This window comes from Bacillus rossius, chromosome 1, assembly GCF_032445375.1.
Source record: "Bacillus rossius redtenbacheri isolate Brsri chromosome 1, Brsri_v3, whole genome shotgun sequence".
NCBI classification, from domain to species: Eukaryota; Metazoa; Arthropoda; class Insecta; order Phasmatodea; family Bacillidae; genus Bacillus; species Bacillus rossius.
The window spans coordinates 6,390,132-6,398,968 of record NC_086330.1 but is presented as its reverse complement, the minus strand read 5'-3'; positions in this window follow the sequence as shown (position 1 = coordinate 6,398,968).

Genomic DNA, 8,837 nt, shown 5'->3' with positions numbered 1-8,837 from the left:
CGTTCGAGTATTAGGACTGTATGGTCGCGTTTTAACTTATGATATTTTTACATTATGGCACTTATCCGTCGCCCCCCAGCGGAATTCTTCGATTATGGTAGTCTTCCAATATGGTAGTCTTCCAATATGGCAGTCTTCGGGTATGGTAGTCTTCCAGTATGGCAGTCTTCCGTCGACCCCCGTCAAAACAGGAGGAAATGTGCCATAATGGAAAACTATCATATTTTTATTTTTAAAGATCGTAGTTATAAGTAGCCTATACAGTGCTGCTTCCTATAACCCATTTTTGGAAACATTTGTTTCTATTAGTGCGCGATCTGTTGAGTTAATTTATGATTGGAACTACAGAAAGTCACCGTCAGAAGCGCTATCTGTAACTTAAGTTAACCTAAGAAACATCTAGGGGGGTTTACAGCGCTACCTAGCGATGTATTCTTCACACTACTTCGAGAGAAACGCAGCTGTACTCATTCCATGGAGTGTATAAGAAAATATGGCAGAATTCCGCCTCGTCCTTTAAAATTATGGCAGTTTTCAGCTATGGTACTTTTCAGCAGTGGCGTAGCTAAGGTGACTGGCACCTCTGGCCAGACTTGAAAATGGCGGCCTCTTCTGGGTTTAAAGAAAAGGGGGGAGGGTTCAGTAACCGCGAAACCGTCGTGGCGAAAAAAAAAAACCCACCCCTCCTTTCCTGCGCCGGCGCCCCTGGCGGGGACCACCCCTGCCACCTGCTTGCTACGCCACTGCTTTTCAGCCTTTTTCGAAGAGGTCAGGCGGAATACTGTCATTATAGCTGTTTTCCAGTATGGTGGTCTTCCGTTGCCCCGCGCGAGCGGACATGTCCGGAATTTATTTTTTTGCCTTATTGCTGATTATTACTGTAATCACACGTAAATATTAAAGAATGTTTTACAAAATGTCAGATATATAATACATACGTATATAATACGTGTAAGAAAAATGCTGCAGGTTGATATCCTGATAAGAGGCCCTAGAATGGTCGGTTAAGGCTGCAGTTGTGTACTTGCAACGTTGCGTATTTCACTTGCCCTTGTGGTGTACAGGGTGACGTCGTACCTCCGTGCCTTGGGGTAAAAGCCCGGATCACAGCCCTGTCCGCAGCGCGCCGCGGCTTTGGGAATGACGTCACTTCCGCTCCGTGCGCGCGAGAGCAGTACGCCGGCGTCCTGGCAGTGTCTCCAGATTGGGTTTTTTTTTCCCCCATATTGGGGAAAAATATTTTTTGGGGGGAAATTTTGGGGAAAGTAGATCCTTGGGGAAATTTTTGGGGAAAAATATTTCGGTAACGGGGAAAAATGGGGAAGTATTTAATCTGCCTGCTTAGTATTACTTCTAATGCCATCTCTAATCCTTTTATCAAACAAAACACGTTTAGTTTTTTAAACACTCACTTTATTGAATGGTTTTAAAAAGCAGCTAGCTACGATGGCCTTGATTTAAATAAGTTGATAGGTATTGGTGTTCTCGAATGCTAGTGTAGAAAGAGCATTCTCCATAATGAATGTGGTGAAAAACAAATTGAGAAATAGAATGCATACAAGCACAGCAGATCACATAATTAGAGTGCGGTACAGTTTGAGAAACGAAGGCTGTAATAAATTTGAGCTAAGCATTAAAAGGCTTGCCAAGTTTAAGTCAGAGGATGTATATAATAATCATAACGATGTCGGTGTCATGTTTCTTTTGGCATAAGTATGGTTGTACTGACATTATTGTTGTTTTATTCCAGTATAAATGATATATAGTGTTTACATTAGTAAAATAGTTATGTATAGTAATTTCACTTAATTTCATTCGTTAATTGTACTATGTAACACAATCTTTTTACTATAATAGGTCAATCTACTGTAATATTTATGACAGAGAAAATATATATTTTGTGTTGGTATATAGGTACTCAATATTATCAAAAATTAATAAATAAAATTATGCTGCTGTAATTTTACTTTAGTCAGTCATTAAACCACAAATTAGCTCTCTTGTATACAATAAAAAAAACCATCGTGATCGGTAAATCAATAGAACAAAAAAAATCATAAAAAAATCAAAAGTGACGCCCGTGCAGCAGGTTTTATTATTTTTTTATTTTTCTGGTTAGACGAATTTTTTTATTTTTATATAAAAAAAATAATTTATATACTTTGATTCTTGATACGTACGATAGTTTTACAGCTCTCAACATATAATACCACACCTTTAAGCGGCCAACACTGATAATAAATAATATTTTAAAGGAATAGGTAGATAAGGTAGGTTAAAGATTTTTGGGGAAATATTTTGTCTGTTTTGGGGAAATTTTGAAAACTCAATCTGGAGACCCTGCGTCCTGGTCTCCAGTCCCGTGCGAGCCACCTTCGAGGCTAGACGCGGCCGCGAGACGCTCCATAAACTCCCCGCTATTATAGCTCTTGTTTTCTATTATAAAGTATGTTATCATCTCTTTTATCGTGTTCTTTACCGTGTGCATGAGTGTTGTTTTTGTATCTGGCGTGTCCGCGGGCTAAAACAACTAGCCTGCACCGCACATTTCTCCAGCGCGCGAGACGCCCCTCGGCAGCTACCAAAGGCGTAGGAACCGGGGGGGACAGGGGGGACGTGTCCCCCTGAACATTTTGGATGGAGGGGTCTATCCCCCCCCCCCCCCAACTTTCTAGACCGTGATATTTTTATTTTATAATATTATTCTGCCCAACTTTATTTGTAATTTCTTCACTCATCAAATTTTATATTAAGGAAACAATAATAATTTTAACATCGATGTATCCCATGGTTAGAAACAAAAATTGCTTAAAAAGTGCTATTTTGCACTTTTAAAATCAAAATTTTCCGGTGGAGGACCCCGGGACCCCCCCTTCTTAGTAAGAGGGGAATGGGTTTACATGACATCAAAATCATTATTTGTCCCCCCCAACTTTATGAACACAGCTACGCCAATGGCAGCTACACGGGCCGGACGGTCCACCCCTGCCTCCCCGCAGGAGGCTGCTCTACGCGAGAGCTGGCGCCGGGCAATACAAGAAAACGGCCGAGAGACGTCCGCCACGTCTTCACGTATTCTACGGAGACGGGTACGCGACAAGAGAAGCCTTGTTTTCATAGACGAGAGAGCCAAACGATCGATCGTGCATCTTCGGTTTTTTTTTTTTTTTTTTTTTTTTGCTCATTGCAAATAATAATGGCGGTGTTGATAAAAGGATACTAATGGTCATTTAGGTTAGGTTAGCTACATTATAAATACTTTAAAATATTGTGGACGGTTGATTTGGTTAGGATAGCTACATTAAAGATACTGTGAAATCATGTAAACTGTTTCCTAGCGCTGGATAGCTACATATTAAAAAGTTATTTGCTAATCAACCATAAAATGATTTTACAGTATTTTTAATGTAGCTATACTTACCTAACATAACCTCTCTCGTCTGTGAAAAGAAGGCTTCCCATGAACATGAGCTTTCATTCCATAGATATCATAGCGTTCCGAGCGGCTCACGATTCGGTGGGAGGGCCTTTACCGAGCTACCAGCCCGCTGTCTCGAGCCTCGTGGCCAAGAACCATCCCAGAGAGAGATCTCTTGTACCAGAGCGAGTTACACCCCGCTATCCGCAACCGACCATCTCTACATCAGCCCAGGCAGGTGGGATGATGTCAACATTATGTGTAGTTGTATTTGTTGCATCAATTTATATATAGGCTATATATAACTATGTTTTGTGCCATCTTGCGATATCTGCATGACGTAAGAGCTGACTGATTGGTTTGTAACTGCTTGCGGGAAGTGCCTACCTGCATGGACTGCTTCTTGTAGGCAGTGGCGGATCCAGGGGGGGGGGGTGGACCACCAGGGGCAACTGCTTCCCCCCCCCCACCCCCACCGAAAAACCAGTTAACTGCTACATTAATATTGCCGACAAAAAAATGATTGTTTCTGAAACCAATGAAATATTTTAATATAAGTAATGAATTTCTTGTAGAATCATAAAATCTGGTGGTTGGATGTTGTGTGTAGTGTGAGTAGATTAAATACAAATTTAGTAATTTTAAGACATTTTTTCTCTGGCTATTCTGAAATCCTAGTGTGCCCCCTCCGAGGTGAACCTCTGGATCCGCCACTGCTTGTAGGTGGTGTCCACTGTGTGTGGTGCTTTCTTGCGGTGCATGGCTACATGCAGTTTCTATATCTCTTGTGCATTTGAACATTTGTCTTTTTTTGTGATACCTACTTGTTTGTTTTGACATTTTTTCGTGCCCACCATAAAAGTGTGATAAATGTCAGTGGGCATGTCACGAATCTTAATAAATAAAATATTAACAAAACATTCTCAAATCTTAAATAACATAAAATTACTAAACTTTTTTTCTTGCACATTAAAATTAATATTACTGCAGAGTAGTAGGAAACATCATAACCCAGGCCAGCTAAATTGGTGTTTAATACCATTAAAAAAAAATTGAGCTATAAAAGCCTACCTTCTTTAAAAAGATATAAAATGGGGAGATATGGGGGTGTAGTTTGGGGAAATGACCCCGAGGAAACAAAAATCACTTGATTCCTTGTGAGCCTAAAGGTTTAAGTTTGCTCTGTGGCGGTATCTTCATTCTTCACGAAAAGCAGAGGTGGTCCAGTGGTCAGATCACTCGCTTCCCACTGAGGGCAATCTGGGCTCAGTTCCCGGCGGGGTCAAAGCCAAGAGTTTTTTACAGATGTGTACATGATCTAATGGGACTCCAAAGTACCCACAAATTAATTAATTTGCTGTTCCAACTCAATGGTTCACTCCGGATCCATTGCCAATTGACCTCTGTTGAAGAAACGTAAAAGGAAAAACATGATAATATAATACAATTCCCTCCCCCCCCCCCCCCCCCCCCATGTAAGCAATTCCTATCCAACTATACTACAAGGTAACACTCAGAACTTGATCATAAATAACATTTAATCACAGCAATTCTACTTGTGCCTACAGCTGAAATTAACCTGTAAAAAGTGCAGTGTTTTTGTGATTGAACTGTGAACTTATTCTGGTGACAATCAAGTTTAAGCCCAATTGTTCATTATTAACACCACCATCATCAATCTATGGAGCAGGGCCGGAACTAAGGGGGGGCATGGGGGGCATGTGCCCCGGGCGGAAAATATCAGGGGGCGGCAAAATATGAAAAGTGGTTCACTAAAACAAAATGAAACTAGTCATTAAAAAAAGTTTTGCAAGTGTACATATCGCAACCAATAAGTTAGCCAAGAAATTAAGAAATTCTATTTAACTTGATTATTCATAATTTGTAAATATATTCGTACTTCAAATGCGTTACTTCACTCTAAGAAACAAGTATTACCATAATTCGTGGTCTGGAGTGAGTAAAACCACTGCGATGAGAGCTGGCATCTCAAGGACCCGTTGCGCGGGTGATCACTTGGCTGAGCAAGATGTAGCCCTTTCTCTGATAAATACCCTCATTTTTCCAGCCCCTACTCAGTCGCACCTGTGTTTTCGTACCATGTGCGTCTCTGCCTGAGGACGGGAGCAGATAGCAGTTCTCGAAACGTAGCTTGTTTCTGTTTTGGAAAAACTATTGTGTTTGTTTCGTCTTTTCGTTTTGTCGTGTTTTTGTCTCGTATCTACCATTTTGCTGAATTTTTTTGGGTTCAATATTTTTGTGTCATCATCATTTGTGGTTTTTTTTTCGTTCTCTTAGTACATTTTTCTTTGTTTTTATTTGTTTGTTGACCATATTCCTGTTACGGAATATTTTGTGGTGTTTATATCCTGTTGATAACAGCAATTTTTTGCTTAATTTGTGCTTTTTGTCTTTTGGTTATTTTTACATATTTATTTTTTTATTTTATTTTTTATTTTTCTTCTACAGAAAAAGTGCTTAGCAATGGCGTATGTCAAAAAAACTTACATCAAGTAATGTTGGAAGTCATTGACAGATTAATTATGGAACTGAGTAACAGTTTTAAGGCTTTGCAGAACATAACAAAAAGTTTGGATTTTTAAGTGGTGTTCAAATTCATAAAATGGAAGTAGAAGATTTAAATTCAAAGCAGCAGAATTAGGAAACACAGTGCCGATCTTAACAAAAAAGAATTCGTATTTGAAATTGAAAGTTTTAAGCACCATGCATTAACAGTAGACTATGAATTAAAAGATGCTACAGCATCAACAATGTTGAGCCTTATATACAAAAATAAACTGGAGGAGGCACATCCTAACATTACTACTGCTCTGAGAATGTTTCTCACCCTTTCAGTTACAATTGCTCAGGTGAAAGAAGTTTTAGTAAACTTAAACGTATTAAAAGCTATTTGAGAAGCACGATGGGCTAGCAGAGATTAACAAATCTAAGTATTATATCTATTGAACACAAACGACCTGCTTTGATCAATTTTGATGATAGTATTAACACTTTTGCAGCTAATCATGCTCGAAAAATTAAATTTTTAATTAAGTTTCTTTGTATGGTTATCAATACAATATTATACTTAATTCATAATCACATGTTCCTTATGTAATTTTAGTACTTAATAAACTTATTGGTAAGACATTAATTTTCACTGTTGTGCAAACAATAAACAATAGTTTGATAACAGTATATTTCATTATAATAAAAAATGTAATTGTATTAGTTTTCCAATTAGTGTACTTGATAAATAAAAGTTCTCAATTATGTATAAATGAATGGTATCATTTCAACCACCGCTTCTAACGAAAAAGGGTATTTTATAATGTTGGTAAGGAGGGGGCGGCAAATTAAGCTTTGCCCCCCCCTAACGAATCTCCTAGTTCCGGCCCTGCTATGGAGACATAACCGAGATTTGTTTATCTGAATTACCTACCTCTAGGCCTAAACATTTCTAAAAGCCTCACCAATGCCTTTTCCATTGGTTTAAAATATTCATTTTATAACTCTGTTTTTTGGAGGACATTTATTAGTTGTTTACATCTCATTTGCCGGTCTTGAAATGGAAGTGGTCAGTGTTTCCGACAGCTATTCCTAAAGTGTGTGGAGCGCTTATTGAGCAGAGACTTTGACTGTAGATAAAGAGATGCTGGGAAGATCAGAACAATAGGAATGCATTTTATATGAGGAGTATGTTGCAGATACGAGGCGAGACAGGATCAAGAATGAGATAGTGCAAAGCCTTGAATGAGATCATTGGAAAAGCAAGAATGAGATGGTACAGCCATGTCCAGAAAATGTGGAAAAGAGAGGCTGCCTAGGAAAATGATGAAGTTGAAGTACACAGGAGAAAAGGCCCCAAGTAAGACCAAGGATGAGGTGGGAAGAGTAAATAGTTAAAGGAGTGCAATAGAGAAGAAGACTGGAATAGAGTGAAGAATGAGTGTTGGTGAAGTGACAGAGAAAGATGGAGGCATTTACTTTGCTGGTCCAGCCTCAGGCTAGAAGCAGATGATGATGATGATGATGACTCCTAGGGATGTGAGTACAAGTCATACTTTGGACACGAGTGATTTTAATATTAGTTGGTTCCTAAGCTAACTTAATATAAATGCATTGAAAAATTTTTTTTGTTAACCATTGGAGGTTTGAAAAAATAACTGCACGGGCCTGAAAGCGATAAGACACTTTGATTGCTGCTTGTGCAGACTACTAGTTTTTAGCCTACATTTACAGAAACAAAATAAAACATCAATTTTTATTATTTTCAAACAGTTATGGGCTAACTATCCTCAAATAAACCCTCCAGCACTCTGCAATGCATTTAATTCAGTTTCACAAAGCTTTGAACTGGGCAGTCTTTCTGTTCGCCACTAACAGCAGTGACAATATTTACCTAACTGTAGTAATTCTGTGTGCAAAGTCAGACACAAATTCCTAAATATGATTTTTGTTCATTCACAAAGTATGGTTAAAGAAAGGTCCAAAAAATAAGTAGCTAGTAGAGCTTATTTCTTCTTAAGTTTTCCAAAATAATGTTTGTGATGTTGCCGCCACCCGTCCCTATGGAATAGTTACGGGGAATGCCTAGCAGGCTAAGGGCGTAGCTTTAGATTCGTTGTCCGGTGGGCGCCAGGCTAGCTTGGAAGAACTAGACCGTGAGGAGGTTCGTGGGTTCGCTGCCCCAGCGTGCCCCGCTAGGTACGTCGGCTTACAGTGGTGATTGGCTTACTGAGTGGATACAGGATGCGCCCTAGGCAGTGTAGGAGACTGCATACCTATACATGTGACACTGAAATTACACACGAGTTGGACTGAATTATTTTAATAATGCGCCGTTATGCACGATTGACACACAGCACTGGTACACGTTTATGACATATCACTACATAGCACTACATGATTACGTTACTCAAACTACCCCAATCTCCGCGGCAGTCTCGCGGGTCGGTATGGTTACCGGAGGCGGCCAGTACCGTGAGTTAACCCGTGACGCGGTTGCGCGGGGTGTTTGTTAAGGCGGTCGGGATAGGCCCGGCTCTGCCGAAAATGGTCCGGGGACACGTGAGCAGCGGTAAAGCGAGGTTGTGATATATTTACTTACTGAACATAAAGACTTATCGGTGCACTTAAAATGTAAGCTACTCACGGGACACACGTCCGCCCCGGCCGCGAGTGTTCGAAGACTGCCGAAGATGGCCGCCACGCGGGGGCGGGAGGACTCGTCCACCCCCCCCCCCCCCCCCGTGCCACGCGCCAACACCTTTATTTTATCTTAGTTATAATTTTATATAATACATCCTTCCAGGTACTTAATTAAAAATTAGTACCTGGAAACTGTTTGCTGAGGGCTTAATATTTCTATCACTAATAATTAACTGTTTGAAAATATAGTCACATGGAAGACTTGTTT